The sequence below is a fragment of the Pongo pygmaeus genome, chromosome 8 (assembly GCF_028885625.2).
Source record: "Pongo pygmaeus isolate AG05252 chromosome 8, NHGRI_mPonPyg2-v2.0_pri, whole genome shotgun sequence".
NCBI lineage: Eukaryota > Metazoa > Chordata > Mammalia > Primates > Hominidae > Pongo > Pongo pygmaeus.
Genome location: NC_072381.2, coordinates 62,370,834 through 62,393,746, shown reverse-complemented (window position 1 = coordinate 62,393,746; position 22,913 = coordinate 62,370,834). Strand labels below are relative to the sequence as shown.

Here is a 22,913-nt window from a genome sequence, read left to right as displayed (position 1 = left end):
GTGGAAGCTTTGTTCTTTTGCTCTTCACAATAAATCTTGCTGCTGCTCAGTCTTTGGGTCAGTGCCACCTTTAAGAGCTATAACACTTGCTGCAAAGGTCCGTGGCTTCAATTTTGAAGTCAGCAAGACCAAGATCCCACCAGAAGGAACCCACTTCTAGACACACCGTGACAAGGCCCACCTGACCAAGGAGCTGCAGCAGCATGTAAAGTCAGTGACAGTCTCATGCACATCCCCAAGGAAAGTGAGTGAAGGCAGATGCAAGGGGTCTGGTGCCCCTGAACAGCTCCCAGTGCTCCCGCCCCACGTCTCATAGGGTGGCTGTGCAAGGGGAAGCTTAGGCAGTCACAGTACTGGCTTTTTCTTCTGCAGAAGAAGGAATTTGGTTTAGGGATGGGATGGCATAGTTGATTTATATGGATGGAAATTGCTATCTTGTGTCACAAACCCAAAAGGAATCATTGCTGGCATGTTAACCTAAAGACAAAAATCAGACAAGTGCCCAAGGATATTTTTAAAAAGGTTATTTATAATCCTGTAAAAATTAAAAAAGAAATCCAAATCGGCAGCATCCAAACTTTTTCTAACATGATTCATAGGAAGAAATATGTTCTGTTTTGCAACTCAAAATATATATACATACATATAACAAAAATTAATGGAATGATATTTTTATGAATGCAATGCATTCTGATTATTTTAATTCAATGCCTTGTGCAACCTACAAAAAGTTAAACAATACAGAAATGAATAAGGTTTTCATAAAATTGAATATTATCATGCAATTTAAAATAATGATGCAGTTTTCTTGTATTTAACATATATCTCAACACATATTAAGAGAAAAAAGCATACTGTGAAAAAGTATATGTGGTATTATCTGTTTGAAAATAAAGTGCAAAGAGATACATATGCCAAAAAGTTAACACTTCCTTCTTTGTAATACTTTGCTGCATTGTCTATTGACAATCAATACACATTATGAAGTTACATGGCTAACATTGATTGAGTACTCACGGTGTGTGCCAAGCCCTGGGCTCAATGCTTTACATGGATTTTTATTTCATTAAATCCTCTCCTCAACCTGAGATAGCATAGCAAACCATTTTACATAAACAAAACTGAGGCTCAGAGACTCAAAGTTAAATGCCCGAGGTTGCAGTCATTAAGAGGCAGGGCTGAAACTGAAAGCTGTGTGTGTCTGACAACAAGTTCATGTTCTGAGGGTAGGCTAGTCTGCTTCACAGAGCATGAAATAGATGGTGCATGCCTGCTATGACGGGCTAGATATCGCTGTAGGTACAGTGGACAGCCCCAGACAATGGAAATTTACAACACTGAAGGTTCTTATCCTGCTCATGCGGCACGTCCACCATGGCTCTGCTGGGCCTTGTGCTTCACGTCCCCTCATCCACCAACAGGATAAAGGAGCAGCCTCCATCTGTCAGCTTCTCTAAGAGATGGAGGAGAGGGTGGCCAGTCTCAGTGGCTCCCAACTCTTCTGTCTTGAGTGACACACTTCACTTCCACTCACAGCTCTTGGGTCAAAGCAAATCACATGGCTACATCCACCTTCAAGGGGCCAAGGGGAGAACCTGACACACTCGGTGGATTCCATTAAGGCCACCATATGGTATCAGCCTGTGTGGGAGACTGTGGAGGGGCAGAGGAGGAGGGTAGGGAATTGGTAGGAAATGACAACAGGACTAAGTCACTGTGGATTTCCCTTATCCTTAACCAGGTGGAGTTTGTCCCGGAGCTGCCGAAAACAGTCACTGGAAAGATTAAACAAGGTGGACTTCGGAAAAGGAGCTTGGTCAGATGTAATCAGCAGTGAACTCGGAACCGACTGGCACCTTTGGCAAATCCCTGGCCACTTCAGTCTCCCCACTAGGGCGGGGTGATGATGGGACATTGGGAGGATTGATTTGGAAAAGTATCAGGAGTGCCACAATTCCAATGTTTTTCTTTTCTTTTTCTTTCTTTCTTTTTTTTTTTTTTTTGAGACAGAGTTTCATTCTTGTTGCCCAGGCTGGAGTGCAGTGGCGCAATCCTGGCTCACTGCAACCTCCACCTCCCAAGTTCAAGCCATTCTCCCATCTCAGCCTCCTGAGTAGCTGGGACTACAGGTGCCTGCCACCATGCCCAGCTAATTTTTGTATTTTTAGTAGAAACAGAGTTTCACCATGTTGGCCAGGCTGGTCTTGAACTCCTGACCTCAGATGATCCACCCGCCTCAGCCTTCCAAAATGCTGGGATTTCAGGCGTGAGCCACTGCACTTGGCCTGTTTTTGTTCTTTTAAATTAAATTCAGTTACTCTGCTTCCTCCAAGTCCTCTCTGTGTCTTTAGAATTTCCCAGGTGAGTATGCAGATTGGAGTTCCAGGTAATAAAATACTAATTTCAACAATACCCTGTGTGGAGCATTTATTCTGGGAATGAACCTATGTTAAATGCCCTCCCTCTGTAGTTCTCCCTAATCCACAACCTGAAATATCTTGGGACCAGATTCTCCTTCCTGGCACCAGTTTCTCAGGGTAGCCCTAGGCACCCTTCAATGGCCAGGACACAGGGGTCCAGGAGGTGTGCTCCATGTGGCTCCAGGCACCTGCCTGTGCCCTGGAGTGAGGCCCCAGGAAGGCCGGAGCAGGGCAGATATCCAGAGTGGTCAGCCTTGGCTTGGGGACTATATTTGCCTGCCAGACCACCTCTGCCTCCCCAACCCAATGGTCCTTTGTGTCCCCCAGTAGTGTCCATGTGCACCTGTGCCCCAGCCTAAACCTGGCATGTGTGAGTGAGGGCCTCAGCCTCTGGGCACCCAGCACTCTCTAGCCCTGCCTGGGGCCTAGGACCCCTGCCCCTAGCTATCCCCTGTAGGCACCTACACATCAGACCTTCTGAGTGACCCAGGAGCTCTGTCCCCGAGCCCTTCCTAGAGGACCCCACTCATTCACCCTCCCAGGGCCCAGGCTCCCTCCAGCCCGGAATCCTCCCCCAACAGACAATCTTCCTTCTTTCAGTATAACTCTCTCCGGCGACCCAGAGTCCTCCTCACACCCCTGGCCTGGAGTCCTGTGTCCTGACCCTTCATGCCATCCCTCCTTGGGGCCTAAGAGGGACCACCAGGGGGCCACCAGAAGCTCAGAAAAGCAGGGGCAGAAAAGGCCCAGCCTGGAGATGAGAGAAGCACATACTGTCCCTTTCTCACCCACCCCTGGAGGTCAGCATTGGCGAGGCCTCTCTGTGACTGCCAACTTCCGAGGTGCACAAGCCCAGAAACTCACAGGGAAATAAACAGATACCACAAGCACAGAGACACAGAGGCACAGAACCGCCCCAGCTTCACCTGGGCACTCAGGAGTATGGCCCATGGACAGGCACATAAACACACACACCAGGAGGACACAGATACACACACAGGACTATGAGACACAGCCCCACAGGGCTGACTCTACACACAATGGACACCCACGTGCGCACGCACGCGCTCACATACATACACACACACACACACACACACACTGGCACAGACCTAGAGGCAGAGAATCAGACGTAGAACACAGACACTATGAGAAACATAAACACACAAATACAGACAAAATCAGGGACACCCAAAGGAGAAGCAAATTCACATGCACACACCTCAACGCATACACAAAGATACAGAAGCCAGGTATACACAGACACTCCCACAGGGGGCACACATGCCAGAGACACACACATTACACAATCAGAAACACAAACACAGATTTGCACAACCAACACACACTCATTCAGGAAGAAAGGACACCCAAATGCATACAAAGATAGAGAAAAACACAGGGCCACCCAGAGATAGCTACACAGAGACATTATCACAGACACAGACACTCAGACGCACAGATGCATACATGCAGATTTACACACCCAAACATGCACACACTCCCAGACCCCAGCCCACAGTACAACCAGAGGTGGCACTCCAGAGGGCACTCCTGGGGCCAGCGGAGAGAACAGACCCAGACATGACCTGGCCCTCCTGAGCTCTCTTGGAAGAAAGTATTTTCCAGGTTTCAAACCCAGGGCTGGGGATGTGCCCCTTCCAGGGCCTACAGAAGGGCTGTGCCTGGGCCCTGAGATGCCAGAGAGAGGCCAGGGTTGGGCGACTCTGGGAAAAGGGGCGCAAGGTTGGGCTGGGGACCCTGTGGGGGTATGCTTAGAGTGGGGGTGTTGCATGGTGCTTAGTAGATCTAGAGGTCAAGACAGAAAGACAGATGTGCCCCCAGAACCACGCCCTGCGCCTGAGTGGGCTGGCACTCTCTGCCTCACAATAATGCTACGAGGAACATTCTGTGATATATCACCATCATCACAGCAACGACCGACCCTCCCTCACAGGTGGAGGTGCTGGGCTGGGAACACAGCCACCTGGTTGGACCTCATCTGAGCAGGGCTGACCAGGGCAACGCTGGGTCCTAGGCAAAGCATCTCTGTGGCCCCATCTTCCTGGAGAGTCTCCAGCCCCAGCTTCCCCTTCTCCTAATGTCCCCTCTGAGAATCAAGTTCCCCCAGATCTGTTTCTCTGCCTGGATACACCTTCTCCCCCAACCACTCTGAACCTACATCCCCATCTGTGCAAAGGGACAGTGATAGTACTTCAGGATCTCAGGAGATGATGCCTGCAAAGTGCTATGCTTAGCACAGTGGCGACAAGAGGGGCTGCTTTTATCATCATTACTGTCTTTAGTGGCCAAGGACCTTCCAAGATGCCAGTTCTGGGAAGAAAGATGTTGGGGTGATCAAACCCAACACCAGGTCGTGGGGGCGATGAAGTCCAATGGAGTCAAAGGAATGAGAAAAAGACAATTTGAGAGAGAAAGGGGACCACGGGCCCATCCCCAGTGTGGAGGCTGTGAAGTCTCCGAGCTCTGGGAGCCCACACTATTCATTGGTGCTCAAACAAACAGGTGGTAAGGATGTGGGGGTTGAAAGGAAACAGTGTATCAAGTGAATGAGAAACATATGGCTGCTTGAGATAACGGGAGTGCTAGAAGCAAGGAGCCAGCAAGTCTAGCAGACATGCAAGCCCTGCCTCAGATTCTCTCCCAATACTCAGCTTTTCTCCCAACAGAAACATGCCCCTGGGAGGTTACAATGCTCAGGTATACAGCTGCTCAACCACTTCCTGCTGTCTTCTGACATTCTTTGCACACAGCCATTAGCACTCCAGTTGTACAGAAGGAATCCAGCCCAGGGTTGTACAGCTGGTCACCAGCAAAGCTTGTCCCACACCCAAGGTGGCTTGTCCTGCCAAGGGCTCCTGGCCAAGCCTCCAAGGGACCATGAGGGGCCCACCTGCAAGGGAGGTTGACTCTGGCTTTGGGGAGGTGTTTCCTGGTTACATGAATGACTTCTTGTCCGAGGGCCCAAACTCTGTTCGCTTCTCCTTCCTTTCCCTCTCTCTGCTTGGGCTATAATCAAGGTGACCCCGCAACACTTCATGGACATCACGGGTCTCCCATTCACTTTTGGGCTAATCTGACTTCAACTCCCCTTACTTGGTCTTTCCTTTTACAACCAAGACAACCCAAATCTGGGGCTCTTTATGCAGGTGACAGCACACAAATAGAATTTAATTCCATTGTTTTGTTGTCCCTGTTTTTGTTTTGTTTTTGCTTGTTTCTTAGGGTTTCTATTTATGGTAAAGGCATTGACTTTCCATTTAGAACAGTGATAGAATATTTCCTGTTTACAATAACTTCATGTCATCATAAATAGTGAAGGGATTTAAAGCAGTGGTTTTAGGCTGCCAGAAGCCTGAGTGAGTTTGGGCACACTCTATGTGATCACGCAGAAGAAGGCCTTTGGGAAGTTTAGCTGAGGACAAGGTCAGGAAAGCTGATGGCCAGTTGAGGTGTCTATCCTGGTCACCAGGGCCCTGGGTCCTGCCCACCTGCTTGACACTCCCCATCCATCACTCCTGGTGCTGCCAAACCCTCTGGGTATTGCAGCCAAATCCCCCAGGAGAGAAGCTGATGAACTTTGTCTCTTGAAATACACAGATTCCTTGAACATCCCTGGGAGGTCAATCATGAGAGTCAATTTGGTTTTCTTCCCCTCATTAGGGATCAAAATTTAAAGTCCACGGTCACAGACAGTAAGATGACATAGATAAGTGACATCATTACCCCATTTCAGATGTTAAAATGTCTAGGTGGGTGAGGATGATTTAAGACCACACAACCTTGTGCCGCAAGTGGAATTCTCAGGCCAGATGGAGACATTTTATTGCCATATTATGATCTTATCATTGCAAAGGCAGTCTTGTTTCATTTTGGATTATTTTTTATGTTTGTATCTTACTTATAAGGGCACTTTGAATTTCCAAGCATATGAGAATTTGTGGTTAGCTTTTTATTATTGACTTCTAGCACAATTATATGATCAGAAACATGCTGTGATTTGATTTCTCTGAAATAGATTGAGATCTGCTTGATGAACAAAATAAGTAGGGTTAATTTTTGTAAATGTACCACTTTGCTTAAAATTTAAGTGTACCATATGTGCTTTAAATGAATGTATCTCCAACATTTATTCCCAATATACAAGAATGATGGAGGGATGGTTACATGGATGTGATGGAAATGGTTTACTATTCGGACCTTCTACATCCTACTGGTGTTTTGTTGCTTAGTACGTGAATTCCTGAGAGGGGGCTGTGGAGCCTCCCACCCTGCTTGTCTATGAGGTTCTTCCGGCCTTCCTGCCATCATTTGTTTTTCATGTTTTGCAGCCAGGATTGACCACGAGGAACCCTGAGAGCTCAAGAAGGAAGGAGCGGCCCAGAAGCAGGGAAAGGAAGCTGCGTTGGGGAAGACCAGAAATCAGAAGGTCTGCAAAGGTTCCAGAGAGGACTTGTCCTTGGGATGGTGGTTGGGGGGCTCAGGTGGGGGAGGGGGCGTTGGAAGAACACGCTGACACGTGAAATGTCCACTGTGAGGGACCACGTACCAAGGCCGGGGATTGGTGGAGAGGGAGTATAAAGTCCCAGGGTTGCTTAGTCAGCGCCCAGACAGGAGAAGGGTTGGCAGAAACGAGAGCCCTGGTCTCCCTCCAACTGCTCCTGAGCCTCCTGCTCTTCTGCCCCGCGCCTCCTGCGGCTCTGCTGATCGAATTTCCCCCTGACCTGTAGCTGAGCCTCCCACCAATGCTTGAGGACTTAGTTTGAACTGGATCCTTTCCCAGACACCTTTCTCCTCCTCCTCCTCCAGGTGCCCAACAGCCCTTCTTCCCTCCTTTCCTCTTCCCTCCCCTTCCCTCCCCTCGCACCTCCCCCCTCCCCCTCCCCAACTTCGATCCCGCCCCATCCCCTTCCCCTTCCCTCCCCCCCCCAACCCTAAGCCACCCCACCTCTGTCCTGGCCGCCTCAGGGCGCCCTGAGAGGACACCATGCGAGTGAGGTGACTGCTCTTTGGCTCCTCCTGCTTTCCCAACCATCAATCCAGCCATGTGAGTAGATGCTGGACCTGCGGGGTTTCTTCCTTTTCCTTGGGCTGTGTCACACGGCATGAAATTACACAGCTCACCCATGTAATCCTAGCATTTTGAGGGGACCTGGGGGGCAGATCGCTTGAGTCTGGGAGTTTGAGACCAGCCTGGGCATCATAGAGAAAGCCCGTCTCTAACAGAAATTCCAAAAAAAAATTAGGCGGACCTGGTGGCACGTGCCTGTAGTCCCAGCTAGTGTAGAGGCTGAGGTGTGAGGATAGCTTGGGCCCAGGAGGTGGAGATTGCAATGGGCCAAGATTGCCCTACTGCAGTCCAACCTGAGTGACAGCGAGACCTTTGTCTCAAACAAAACAAAACAAAACAAAAGTGAAATGTAATTTGAGTTTTATGTCATCTGGTTTGATGACTTTTTAGGAACTTCTGGGTCATCCGTGTCTTCTGCTCTTGGGAGCTGCCTCCAGGGCGTCTGTGTCCAATCAGTGTATGGGAGCCCAAGAAGCTCATCAGATGAAAGAATAAAGGGCTGCTCCCTGCTGGGATGTTTGCAATGCAGGAGTCACTAGGAGTGACATGACCAGGATGTGAATGAGGACTGTATTGTCCTTTATTTTGTAAAATGTGTCTTGTGCAGATCATTGACTTACCCAAACCAGAAAGGGCCTTAAAGTGCTTATGATTGTCCAAATATAAAGAAATGACAGGTTTCTACTTTGAAAGTTTTCACCCTCACATTATAAAACCTCTCCACTACACTCAGGAGAGGGCGCTTTTATGGAGATGAGAATATTTGTTCTGACCGGCATGCACCAGATTCTGAGGAAGGGATTGGAAAGTCTAGTGATGTGGAGCAACCACTGCATCGAGGCAGAATCACCCCACATGAATCCCTCCAATCAAAGAATGTTGTTTCTTTTGAGGCTACGAAGGAGGAAATGTGTTGAGAATCTTTGCTGGAATTGTTTCCCCTTTACCTGGCTGCATTTTCATAGATCAGTTAAACTCTCTTTCCCTACTTCACCTTTGAAGACTTGGATACATTTTCCTCATTGCATTTTCTACTTTCGCCCTTGCTCATGGCCATCGACTGTCAGAACCTAAGCTTTTACTGGCCCCATTGGACCTAATCTAGGTAGGAGCCCACTACTGATAACCTACAACCAGATAGTTGTCAGGTGTGACAAGAGTGCCCAAGACGGGGGATGAGTTCCTGGTCAATGACAAGATGGCCTTTATCCTTCTTGTGTGTTTGATCCACATCTTTAACCATTGTGCCCAGAGCCCCTACTCCCTTTCAGACAGAGGCTCCTCAGGGACAGTGCATCCCTCCCAGGAGCCCAGGCTGCATTCACCTCCACTGTGAGGCTGAAGACAAAAGTGCTACAGAGGTCAAAGACTGCTTTCTAGAGAGGTTTTATTTGCACAAAACTGAGTCTTGGTGTGTGCATTGGTCTGAATTACATTTTGAATTTACTTTCTTCCCCAATACTTGTAAATTTAGTGCTTGTAAAATAGTATGTGTGCCTTTTGTGGTGGTGGCCATACATTCTAGAACATTTATATTGTTTTCCATGCAGATTTCCAAGGTTGCTACTGATTGCTTTAGGTGCGATGCTCTAAAATATGAAGGTGAACTCTTGTTACTGGTTACTTGGTGTGTTTTGTTTTGTTTTGTTTGAGGCAGAGTCTTGCTCTGTCACCAGGCTGGAGTTCAGTGGCGCGATCTCGGCTCATTGCAACTTCTACCTCCCGGGTTCAGGTGATTCTTCTGCCTCAGCCTCCCTAGTAGCTGGGACTACAGGTGCGCACCATCGTGCCCAGCTAATTTTTGTATTTTTAGTAGAGATGGGGTTTCACCATGTTGGCCAGGATAGTCTTGATCACTTGACCTCGTGATCTGTCCGCCTCGGCCTCCCAAAGTGCTGGGATTACAGGCGTAAGCCACCGTGCCCGGCCAGTGTTGTATTTTTAACTAAATTCAATTCTCGCAGTTTTAATAAAGATTCCAAAAAGACTTTGTTATGCAAATTCTTTTTGGCTTTGAAAATATGACATGACGTGCACTGTGTCAGCAGCAAAGTGAACACTGATTTTCAAAAGTAAGTGTTTTTAGAAACTTGGGCTAAACAACAATCTGTGATTATTTTTGTTGGAATATAACCCAGGTATTATTGTTATAGCAGCTGTCCACTCTCAGTTTTGTGTAGATATAAGCATATCTTTATATCATATTTTCATCTATAACTTTAAGACTTTTTTCTTATATTTTTCTCATTTTTCCATCATACAATGTGGACATATTTTTTGATATATTACAAATAATGTAACACAAATTTTTTTTTTTTTTGAGACGGAGTCTTGCTCTGTTGCCCAGGCTGGAGTGCAGTGGCGTGATCTCAGCTCACTGCAAGCTCCACCTCCTGGGTTCACGCCATTCTCCTGCCTCAGTCTCCAGAGTAGCTGGGACCACAGGCACCCGCCACCAAACCCGGCTAATTTTTTGTATTTTTAGTAGAGATGGGGTTTCACCATGTTAGCCAGGATGGTCTCGATCTCCTGACCTCATGATCCGCATACCTCAGCCTCCCGAAGTGCTGGGATTACAGGCGTGAGTCTCCGCGCCCGGCCAATGTAACACAAATTTCTAAATATTTATTTATTTATTTATTGTTTTGAGACAGTTTCCTCTTGTTGCCCAGGCTGGAGTGCAGTGGTGTGGTCTTGGCTCCCGGCAACCTGTGCCTCCTGGGTTCAAGCAATTCTTCTGACTCAGCCTCCCAAATTAGCTGTGGTTACATACAGGCAGCTGCCACCATACCCAGAGAATTTTTGTACGTTTTAGTAGAGATGGGGTTTCCCCATGTTGGCCAGGCTGGTCACAAATTCTTGATCTCAGGTAATCTACCCACCTCGGCCTCCCCAAGTGCTGAGATTACAGGCATGAGCCACTGCACCCACCCTCCACCTTGGTTATTTTTAAGCACTAAAATTTGATACTTACTTCTGAATGAAGTCATCTCTTAATTGTATTTTTGTTTTTACTTATGTTCTTTAAATTGCAAAGATTCATGTAATTCAAGAGAGAAGTGGGATCCAGAGAGATTCTTTTATCATGTGATACATGATAAATACACATTCAATGTTATGTCAATTTAAAAAATAAGTAAATGACTTTAAAGAAAATATAATTACTTTACACCTAGTTTGTTCAACCCATGGGTGACAGAGGGCATTCAACCCAGGACAGCTTTGAATGCAGCCCAACACAAATTAATAAGCTTTCTTAAAACATTCTGAGATTTTTTTGTGATTTTTTTTTAGCTCATCAGCTATTGTTAGCGTATTTTATGTGTGACACAAAACAATTCTCCTTCTTTTAATATAGCCCAGGGAAGCCAAAAGATTGAACATCCCTGCTTCAGACCAAGAAAAAAGACACCCCACATTTGCATGCCTAAATACACTACCAGCCATGCAAGGAACATGAGACTGGAAACTTCCAATCTTTCCTGAAGCAGTGGATTTTCCCGGGGATATCTGAGGGGTGTGGTTAGCTCTTGGAGGAGGTTGAGGGTTTCTAAGGATGATTCTTTGTAACTGAAATATTGTAAATGTCATTGAGCCTTCTCATTATGTCAACTATTATTATTCCGTATCATCAATCTTCTGCCTGAGCATTTTCATCCCGGGCCTGACTTTTCTGGAATTCCTTGGATGCTTATTATTATTGTTGTGTCCCTGGGAATTTCTACACTTGCCATTTTCTTCTGGAAAACTAGCCTCGGTGTGAGTATACTGACTTCCCCTAGAGGTAGACTTGTAATCATAAATAAGAAATTATTTAAAACAATTTGTGGTTCCGGACTTCATTATGAATATTGGGTTTTATTAAAAAAACAGGAAAATGATTTATTAGCATAGGAATTATGAAAACTCTGCCATTTAAATTATGGCAGATTTCTTTTAAATTTTTTTAAAAATTTTAAATTTTTGATTAAACCTATTTAATTAAAAAATTAAATAAGTTTGTTTGTTTAATAGAATGTCAACAGACCTTTTGGTCAAAAATACGGTTTTTTTTTTAACCCCTCTGCTCTTTATCAAAAACTGGAGTATAAAGTTTCAGCACTTAAATAAGAAATTCTTTCTCAACTTTTCTGTTTTATAGTTCTATTGTATGGGTGGAAGGAAAACTTCCACTCTCCTCTCTAAAGGTTCACTGCAGCAATGTACTAACAACAGACAGCTTAACAGAAGGAAAACATAGAACCTTATTAACAGGCATAAATAAGGGAGCCAGCCAAAAAATGAGACTGCAAGAAGGGCCAGATGATTGATGCTTAACGAGCACCTTTTTCTCAGGGAAAAGGGAGATGGAGAGGTAGGCAGGGCAGCAAATGATTTTTAGGGGAAATGAAAGAGCCCAAGGAACAAACAGTTGGCCTGAGACAAAGTTCCTCTGAGATCATGAGGAAGAGGTGACAAACTGCAGGAAGGTGAAGGGCAGAACTGCAGTGTGTCTCATGATGCACAGAAAGCCCCAGAGAATCTCCTGGAACTGCCCTCTGAAGAATCAATGAAAAGTGTGTCTGGGCGGAGTAATGAGTGGTCATTTCGAATGGCATCATTCAAAGTACATGTTCCTGGTTGCCACTGGAGAGGGATCAGTATGTCAAAAGTCTGTACTTCGTAAGAATGTGGCTGCCAAATTGTGCCATAATTTGGCTTTTGAGCATTTTTGTCCATTGAGTAAATTGAGCTCTACGTTTTCTCTTGCTGTTCATGACAGTAAAAGTTTGGGTATCTAGGGGCTTAAACATCTTCTGAACGATGATCCAAGAAAAAAGTACTAATACCACAATGCTTTTTTATCGTCAGGGGAAGAGGGAGTATGTTTTATTTTTACAACCTAGATAATTACACATCATTTGGCACTGCCCTTCAAGATACATAGAAAACAGAAAATATATGAGTTCTGAAGATATCTAGGCACATTGAACAGTCTCTACCCAACTTAGTCCTAAAGAGAGAATTTTTGATGTGAACTGGGGGAAGTTTTTTAATGTACCACTTTTTAAATATTCCATTAAGAAAAGTTCAGTTGAGCTGTTTGACTTGAACCACTTTGCACCTTCTCATCTTTCTCCTTGTTATCTACTCCTCTATCCCATTATCTCACAAGCCGGGGCATCATGGGTGCCACGAAACATTCATGCCTCACGGTGTTTCTTTGCTTCTCATTTCTTCACGTGTTTGACATTTCTCCTAGCTGCAAACTGGGCCAGCTGCTTTCCCCATAAAATCTAGCAGTAGCTGTGGGGCGTACGGTTGTTCTTTCATCTTTTTAGATCACCCATTGCTTCTATCGAACTCCTAGTGCGTGTTCTTTTTCTTCTATCCTATGTGAAGAAATCAGAAAAAAAACATTCCATAAAGAACTTTAAAGATGTTATTTCATTGAATACATCAGGAATTTCAGAGGTATATGACGCACATCTGCAACAGGATTTGCATTGCATATTAGCCAAGAAGAGAACAAATATTTAATGTCTTAGAAGATTCAACTCATACGCCATCTATATGGAATTCTTTGTGGGAATTCAGTCATTACTGAGAATGTTTTGTGTTAGGTTCCAACCAGCCTCAGTGAAGCTGGTGTCAGGGAAGGGAAAGTGGGCTCTGAGTAGAGCATGGACAGAAAAAAGATGCTCCACAGAAGATCAGGAAGGAGCAGGGGGTGAAATGCTACAAATTCTTGAACTCAGAGAACTGAAGGTAGTTGCTTTCTTTTCAACCTGTGAAACATTTTAACCTGTGGTAAAATATGTATAACGTGATAATTACCATCTTAACCTTGTTGAAATGTACAGTTCAGCTGTGTGAAGTATATTCACATCATTGTTCAATTATTGTTTCCTAGATGTCTTTTCTCAAGTCTGTCTTAAAGTCACGAAATATAAATGACAGATCCACAGATTTACAGGGGAAAGCCTGGAAGTCCAACAGCAGTACCCAGGAAAGTTATGCTATCTTTCAGAGTCCCCATAGGGTGGAAATGAGTTTGCCCTGTTAAGGGAAAGAACAGCTTCTGGCCCTCAGGTTTCTCCCCTTCTCTCTACACGCTAACCAAGGGCTCAGGTCCACTTGTGTGCACTCAAATAAAAGGATTTTATCATTTCCAGGAATTAAAATGGACCTAAAATACTTCTCTACATCATGGAGATCTACAGAAGCTAAAGTGCAAGCTGAAGTCCAAAAGGTGATGATGAAGGTCGACAGTCATTGCGAAATCTCTGGGCAAAGAAAGACTGCTGAGGAAGAGTAAGATGTTCACTGACACAAATACTGTTGTATGAACCATGTGCCAACCAAAGTAGACAACTGCAATGTCCCTGAGAATATTTTCCACAATATTTGTGGCAAATTCAGTGGGTGCAAAATTGAGCTTGTCCTTCCTGCTTGATTAATCTTCGTGTTTCCTTTCTCTTCCTACATATTTGATTGTAATGTTTTAGGGGGAAGAGCAGGTCCAGATACTGGCATTGTTAAATTCAATGCTTGGCTGGGCGCGGTGGCTCACGCCTGTAATCCCAGCACTTTGGGAGGCTGAGGTGGGCGGATCACGAGGTCAGGAGATCGAGACCATCCTGGCTAACACAGTGAAACCCCATCTCTACTAAAAATACAAAAAATTAGCCGGGCATGGTGGCAGGCGCCTGTAGTCCCAGCTACTCGGGAGGCTGAGGCAGGAGAATGGCGTGGGCCCGGGAGGCGGAGCTTCCAGTGAGCTGAGATTGCTCCACTGCACTCCAGCCTGGGCGACAGAGCAAGACTCCATCTCAGAAAAAAAAAAAATCAATGTTTGGGTCACCTCTGGATTCATTTTCACAGTCTTTTAGCTTTTGATCACATGACATTGTATTTTTCCTGCCACATAACTAGTCTTTTTTGCTAAATGTTGGACACTGGTTAAAAAAATATTTAGCAATGAATTTAGGCCTACTAGCATGTTAGCTCACTGCAGAAAAGAAAAGATGGGCGTCTATTTCTGGAGGATGGTCAGGGGTCCTAGCACACCTAGACACCTTCCATACCATCAGCAATTGAGGTTATCAGTGAGGTTCAGTCCCTACAAAGGTCAGGGTATTTCCTGTCCACCTCTATTCCTGGCATGTGACTCTTCTGGGTCCCAACCAAGACCAGTGGACTTCAGTAGGGGTCACCTTCACTGGCAGACCCTCAATCTACTTGTTTTCCATCTAATCCTGCACATGGTGCAAAAGCTGCTCTGCTTCTTTGCATCTCAGTTAGTCCCTTCTGGAATTCAGTGATGAAACTCAGGGAAATGAGCCCCATATGTGAGGCTGACCTTCATCCTGGGTTTCCTTCTTCTCCGTCTTGGCCTCATGTCTCTTTATTGCCATGTTAGCAATTTGATGGTCATGGGTTTTAGATTCTGCCCCATGTCCCCATTGTTCTCATGGGAGATCAGAAGCTGCACATGCACTCATGTCTACTCCAGAGCAGAATGCTTCCTTAGTTTCCCTCCAGATTCAGGTTTTGTGTTTCTAGTTCCCAAGTGCACAGCAGGAGTAGTGACATCCTCACTGGCTTCTCATTAGCATTAAACTGTGAACTCCTTTAGGGTGGGGACAGGACCCTGCTCCCGTTGCATCCTCTGCACCTCACAACAAACTCCTTGCTTCGGGCCACTCGAGACAGCATGTGCTGAAGGGTGCCTTGGGCGGTCAGAAGCAAGTGCATGAACTTTCTCTTTGAAGTGTGTTTGTCCCCATTTCCTAGAGTTCTTGGCATTTTACACGTCTTTCATATGAAATCAAGTATCAAGTGAGATTTTTAGAGTCAGAAGCATGAATCAAGTAGTGTGAGGGCAACACAGCAAACCCACCTTTTCAGGCCATTTCCTTTTTCTGCCCTCACTCTCTGTGAACCAAACCTTATTAAAGTCACTCAACACCAGAGGATGGTTTGCAGTTGTCATCTATTTTCAGGACAACACCCTGACTGACTAAAGAGCCATTCGATCATTTCCAATTCAGTAGATGCACCCAGCACTCAGATTGGCCTTTTCTCTCAACCAGGATCTTTAAAGTCGATGAGAAGAGTTCCAGTCCTGAATCATGGACATGTGCAGTAGTGAACCGCAGGGCTAATGACAGCATGTCCTGGAAGGATCTCTCTGAGGCTGATTGTCTGGGTTCTGGCATCAGCCTCTGATGGAGAATCAGGTCTCCCTATAGGAGGAGTCAGACGAGGAGCGATCCCCTGCTCAGTCCTTATGGGTTTAGTTGTGATGAGCTGGTGAGGTCTGGTTTTCCATACTGAACTAAAATGAGCTTTCGCTGTGTCCGCCACAAGACTGACCCTAGAAGCACACACAGCACATCTCATAGAAGCTTTTAATAGTTCATATTTACTAAAGAGTAGGAATACAGAGCGATGAAGATGAGCTGGAAATGACAGGTGACTTGCCAGCAGGCCAGAGTGTGCTTTTTCTTTGTCCCTCCATGGAAGGTGTTAATTCTCCCTCCAGTTGTGAGGATCAGTTGGTTCATTTATGGGAAGGTTGTCAGGGGACCTTTGAATCACGGCCTTCAGATGTCGGAAGGGAAGAAGGAATCCCACATGGGCCAGTGGATCATGTGCATGCATTTCTTTCCCTTCTTGACTCAGGAAGCTGAGAATGAAAGAACATGAGAGGGAAGAAAAGGAGAGGCGGCTGTCAGAGGTGGAAGAAACCATGAAATTGGCTCTAGAAAAAATACCCACCTGCAAGTGGGTTCAGAAACCGACACCAGCCTCTTGGGGAAGCTCCGCTGGAGTGTTTTGTTTTAAATCTTTGTACAATGTTTAGACCCAGTTAACACAGAAATGGAAACAAATGGTCAGAAGAGATACCTAGAGAGAGAGAGAATTCACACAAGAGAACACAAGTACCTTAAGATTTACTAGTGTTCAAAACATGTGAAGTAGCTGAACATCTCCTGACTGCAATGCCAGCCAGACTGTGTGGAAACTCAGTTCATACCAGCCATTCTGGGGTGGTGTGAGTTGTCATCATCCTTAGGAAAGTGTGTTGTTGTAGGATCAACCCATCCTTCAAAAGGACTGTGCCTGTTTATAAGCTCAGCTGTTTCTGCCCTGTGAAATATGGCAAGGATATTAATTCCAGGAGAATAGAGCTTTATGATAAAAGATGCCCAATGAAGGATGAATTAGGGACATACTGAAAATGGGTAAGGAAATTGTCAACTCAGAACCCAGCAGGCATTAAGTAAAAGAGGAGGAAGCATTACAGCAACAGTTTTGATCATACTGTACTTTTATAGCCATGTGAAAGACATTTTCTATGTATAGATAGATTGTGTAAGGGTACGGTTGTGAGGACAACAGGAACATGGCAGATTATTTAAAATCATACTAAAGATGATGCTTTGTCTGATGAAAGTGATTCTAAACCATAGAAAAACGATTCAAGACAGACAAGAGCTGCGGCGGTGGGTAGAGGACTCCTACAGATGAGAGGCAAGGAGCCTTCCTTCCTGCAGTTGCAGGATCCTTAAGCTCATCAAGACAATGCCACTGCCCCTAGAATCTGTCAACATACACTTTCTCATGTGTTGGCTTTTTCAGATCGCCCCTTCTGCTGCAAGAAAGGCCCTCCACAAATGGGTAAGTTTAAAAAAAAATTTTTTTTTCCCCTCCTTGCTTTTGGGCCTAGTCTGCCAAGTCAGGACATGGATGTATTTTTCTCCCCACAGTCCTGTACTCAAGCCTTGCAGAGGAAGACAGCAGAGAGGAAGGCTGCCTGCAAGCAGCACAGGTAGGTGATTGTGATGGACAAATTTTAAGGATGTTTTTGTTTTAAGATGAAGCTTTGAGTGTCTAGTAAAGAACATGGTGTTTTAATTCTTCAGGTCAGTTCTTTCTCTGTCTTCAAGACAGGAAATGATGGAAAAGCAGGGAGTGCCGGAGAGACACTTGAGTCAGGAGGCAGCCCAAGGACGGCTGGGGCTAGAGAACCCTTTCTGGAGAAGTAGGAGCTCGCTGTGAAGGCAGCCGCTTAACTTCTGCTGCACAATCCACACACCCTGCTTCTCCTTTTGGGGGTGAGGGCTTAAGTGTCAGGACCCTGTTTTTCTCAGGTGCCACAGCTGAATGGCTCTTGGCTGGTCCCTTGTGAATAGCGGAGCTCAGGCCCCTCCACTGACTGTGGACATCGTTCCACCCTGATGACTTGGTTACTTTTAACTGAGGGGATGAGCCTAGAAGGCAAATGGGCCGGCTTTCCTTCCAACCTTGAGTCAGTGGGAAGGCTTTATTTATTTATTTATTTTCATTTGAGAAAAGTAACACCAATAACATTTTACAATGGGAGCCATATGTGCTGATGGGAGCAGAAATTTTCTGGCTATGTCTTCATGGATCAATATTTCTTCTTTTCTTAAAGAAGCATTTATTTACACTTTTTGGAGCTTCCTTCATTGTTTTTGTTTGTTTAAATTGTTTACGGTAAACTATAAAGCTTCATTAGTAAATTAAATTTCTATGTCATCTTACTCCTCTAACATTTGAAGTGTAACCCTAAAACTTTCCAGTTAATTTCTGTAGCTGTTACCTTTTCTCATGACTGCTAGTCTCTTTATGTCCATTTCTGTTCATAAATATTGCTAATACCTGGTCAGATATGGAGGTTAGATTAACTATAAATCCACAGAATTTTGAACGCCCCTATGGCTTGAAGAAAAGGAGAGAGTGCTGTTTCTGTCCAGGGTTTATTGATATTCTTCCCATCCATGGCTATTCCTATTTTAATTTTGAGTCTGTGCTCACATAATGAGTGAATTCCTCTGATATGTACAGTGAACTTTTGATTTAGAGCTCATTTCCAGCTGCTTAGAGCCCGGCCTGTCCGCAGTCAGTAGAGAATTAAGAAAACTCCTGGATGAGGGCTCTGTGGTGTCTTCCTCAAGGATGAGGCCCAGAGGGTGGCAAAGAGAGTGAGGTGGCAGTGGAGGGTGTGGAGGGTTTCTCATTCAGCATAGAACATGCAAACCTGATTAAGGCCCGTTCCCTTCTCTGGCCCTTAGCAGATTCAGGACCTCATTCGGTTCCCATGAGGAACAGCCGCTCTGTCCCACCTGAAGACACAGAGAAGACAAAGGTAAATGCTGGGGTCATTTTCCCTCTGCCTATTTCAGGACACTTTTGTCTTTTCCTACAGCGCCCTCTCCTGGCCTGTCCTCTGCTCTCTGGGTTCTGTGGTGCCTTTTCTATCTGGACTTTTTTGAAAGCAAAATCTTCCCCATGAGCTTTCAGACTTCTCCATTTCCAGCTGGTCTTCTTTGGTGGCACCTCCAGAAGCCATAAATGCTTAAGGGCCAGGGGCTGCAGGGCTGTCACTGTTCTGTTTCCAGAAATAACATGAGAGGATGCCATTGAACTCCACTGTGGTAGGTCTTATGGCCCAGTAGACTCTGACCGATCCCTTTTACTCAAGATGGTGTGGGGTCCCCTTTCCAAAATATGTAGGGTTTCTTTTTGTCGTTGTTGTGATTTTCTTTTCTGCTATAAGGTAAGTGATTAACCTTTAGAATATTTGCTGTAATCCCAGAAGTTAAAACTCATTGATCCAACATTAATATGTGGTTTGTGCAATTTTGAATGTTCTTTGGCAAAGTCAATTGCATAATTCATCACAGTCCCATCTCTGTTGTTAACTGTGTTGAGCAAAAATGGCCCTACCCTCACCCAGTGTTGCCCTTGATCTAGTATTCTAAGTGTCAGAGGTTCCATATTTTAATAGAAAATATGCCCTGGCTGTGAGGTAGTGGAGAGTGAACGTCACTCATTATCTGCAGAGACAATTCCCAATGAAGGCTTTAAATGATGCTCAGCTAAGCTGTTTCTCGTGTGGCCTCTGTAGCTTCAACAGCTGCTGAATCCTCTGATCACACATGATGGGACTTGTACACTTGAAATCAAACACATTTTTAAACTGTTTCTGTTGTTGAGAATTCCCACCTCATTTTTCCATGGACAAAATTATTCTTTATGTCATGGTGCACTTAAAATTTGGTATTGCCTAGCAGTTAAAGAAATATGATAGCCGTGCCAAACTAATATCTGTATGTAGGATTATTCTGTCAGAAAACCCTCTCCCAGTTCCCCTGCAGCTCTTCAGGAATCCCCATCTCTCCAGAGCTCTTTGTGCCCATGGATGGCGCCTCCAAAGTAAGGAAGACCCTTTGTCAAGAAGGGAAGCAGAAGGGGGACGAGAGAGTCTTGCATGCAGAGCTGGAATCGACTTCCACTCTGCTTCTTGCAAGCTGTGTGATGCTAGGTGAAATTTCTCCTTCCTCTGGAGCCTCTATTTTCTTAGATTTGGAGCAAGGTGGTCACACTGACCTTGCAGATTTCTGAGAATCAGAGACAGCACATGAAAAGCCTGGAGGCCATTCTCTTAAGAGCAGCTGCGACTCATGTGTGGACAATGGGCTTTTCATGCTTCTCTTTCTCTCTGTTTATCTGATGCAAGGAACATGCTCTGGTAATGGCGGTGAGGGAGGAATGAGGATAGACATAGACACCCCTGTGTCAGAAACATGCTTCTTTGTTACTGGGTTATGACTCTGTCTTCCCGGGGACAGGCCCCCAGCCTGCCTACATTTCCAGACAGAGTGGCGTGTGGGGATAGCAGTTTGTCCCCACGACTTTTCTTCATTCCCCTGCCGTTGGCAGGACTCAGTTGAAGGGAGACTTTATGGCACTGATGCTGCCATTTTGAAACCTGGAGGAGGGAAAGGTGCAACGGACTGTCACCTGCGGCATGAAGTGCAGCTTATGTTGGTTTTGGTGTTTTTGTCCATCATATTCATATATTTCAAAACATTTTCTCCTCCTGAATTGCAGGTCAATGTGGCTGCAGGGAAGCCTCATCCTTTCTCAGAATGGCCCTACTTGCCCGATCTCATGGCTGGCCCTTCAGGACCATTGATGGGCTGTGAACCACCTCCTCCACCTGGGTATCATCTGGGAACTCAAACACTCCCTCCACCTGAAGGTTTTCTGGGACCTCAACAAACTCCTCCACTGGAGAGTCCTCTGGGAATTCAACCACCTCCACTCGACTGTCCTCTGGGAACTCAGCCACCTTCTGCCCTATAGAGTGCCCTGAAAACTCAATCACCTCCTCCACTTGATTGTTCTCCGGGGCCTTATCCAGCTCCTGCAGCTGTCAGTCCTCCCAGACCTCATCCACCTGCTGCAGCTGCCTGTCTTTCCGGACCTCATCCACCACCTGCGGCTGTCAATCCTCCGGGACCTCAATCACCTGCTGTACCTGTTGGTCCTCCAAGACCTCATCGACCCGCGGCATGCATCTGTCCTTCGGGACCTCATCCACCTCCTGCAGCTGTCAGTCCTCCGGGACCTCATCCACCTCTGCAGCTGGTGGTCCTCTGGGACCTCATCCACCTTTTGCAGCTGTTGGTCTTCCAGGACCTCATCCACCTTCTGGAGCTGTAAGTCTTCTGGGACCTCATCAACATGCTACATGTGTCTGTCTTCCAGGATCTCATCCACCTCCTGCAGCTCTTGGTCCTGCCAGACCTCATCCAAGTCCAGCATGTGCCTTCCCTCCAGGACCTCATCCATCTTTTGTAGCTGCCTTCCTCTGGGACGTCATTCGCCTTTTTGTTCTGTGAGGCCTCTGGGATCTCCGACTAAATCTCCACTTAGTAACCTCTGGATCTTCAGCCACCCCTTCTACCTGGGTGGCATCTGGCCCCTCAATAACCACCTTCATATGAATCTCCTCAGCTACTTCAATAATCTCCATTTGTGGCCCCTGGGACTTCAGTCACTTCCTCCACCAGGGTCTCCTCTAGTACATCTGCCACCTCCTCCACTTGGCTGGCCTCTGCTATCTGAACTGACTCCTCCAGGACCTCAACCAGCTCCCCTACCCATTGTGGCCTGTAGGACCTCGACCACCACCTCCACATGTACCACTTGGGATGTTTGTCTGAACAGTATGAACTGAGTTGCAAAATGGATTCATCTTTCCTTTTTTGAATGAATAGAAATGTCACAGATTGTACTGCAGGGCTTTGCACTGGCTGAGGATGTGGTCACTTTGCTCAAGTTTCTGAGACTACAAGTCAGTTGCATTATTTCCTCATTATGACCTTGGCAGCAGGTATCTTCTGTAGATGAGGAAAGAGTTTTTTTCATTTTAAGGGGTGGGGGCAGAGTCTTGCTCTGTCACCCAGGCTGGGGTGCAGGGGTGCACTCCTGGCTCACTGCAACCTCCACCTCCAGGGCCCAGGTGATCCTTCCACCTCAGCCTCCAGAGTAGCTGGGACTACAGGTGTGCAACACCACGCTTGGCTTTTTTTTTTTTTTTTACTTTTTGTAGAGACCATGTTTCACCATGTTGCTCAGGCTGGCCTCAAGCTCCTGGAGCCATGCCATCTGCCCACTTTGGTCTCCCAAAGTGCTGAGATTACAAGTGTGAGCCACTGTGCCCAGCCAGATATTATTTATAGAAGCTAGAAATACAAGTTTTGCAGGCTTGTGTGGAACCTGGGCCATATGGCCAGCTCTGTGAGGGATGAGACCCATCCCTGACTGGCAGGGCATCCTGTGTCCTGCAGCAGAGAGACCCACACTGAAGGTCACAGAACTTCTGACCACCCCAATGGAAGCACAAGTGAAGGGACACAGGGTGCAGAAGGAGGAGACAGAATCTCCTGGGAGTAAACAGGAGGCTGTGGAAGAGAAAGCTGAAGCAGGGAGGTGTCACATCGTGGGTTGTTGAACTCAGGTAGAGCTGGAAGGCTGCTCCTAGCCAGGCAAGCAGCATGAGCAGGAGCGTGGAGGCTGCGTGAGGGCCACACAGAGCTGCCATGGGAGCTCAGATAGCACAGTGTGCACAGGGAATTCTCCCCAGCACTTCCTTGTTGCCCTACAGCCTTTAGTCCATTATCGGTAGGAAGATGATTCTTTCCCTGGATGTGTGAAGGCTCTGGATCAGGGTGAATGAATGCCTAGAGGTCTGAAAATTTTAACTTGGTTCTGTCAGGGGAACCTGTCTCCCTGAGTTTTCATGGCCTAAGGAGACTAACAATGAGGATGGGTCTGGTTCAGTGGAGCTGCGGCCTTGGCCTTCAGAACGAGGCCGACTCTGGCCGGAAACTCAAAGCCAATCCTGAGCTGCTCTGACCTCCTCTGATCCCCAGCACCCTCTCCTTCCCACCCACAACTCTCAGCTTTGCATCTCCCTACCTTGGCATGCAAAATGCTTCCCCTTCCCTGTGTCTTTGCTGCCTAAGCCCAGACACCAACTCTCAGTAGAGCTCAGAGCCCCAGCTCTCTCAGAAATGAGTTGGGAATGATGCAATTAT

The 22,913-nt window shown here is 46.2% G+C and overlaps 1 pseudogene; it reads left to right on the top strand.

Moving 5' to 3' along the window:
- Positions 1-1,374: 1,374 nt before the first annotated feature.
- On the top strand, positions 1,375-21,536 carry LOC129045040 (uncharacterized; annotated as a pseudogene).
- Positions 21,537-22,913: the final 1,377 nt, after the last annotated feature.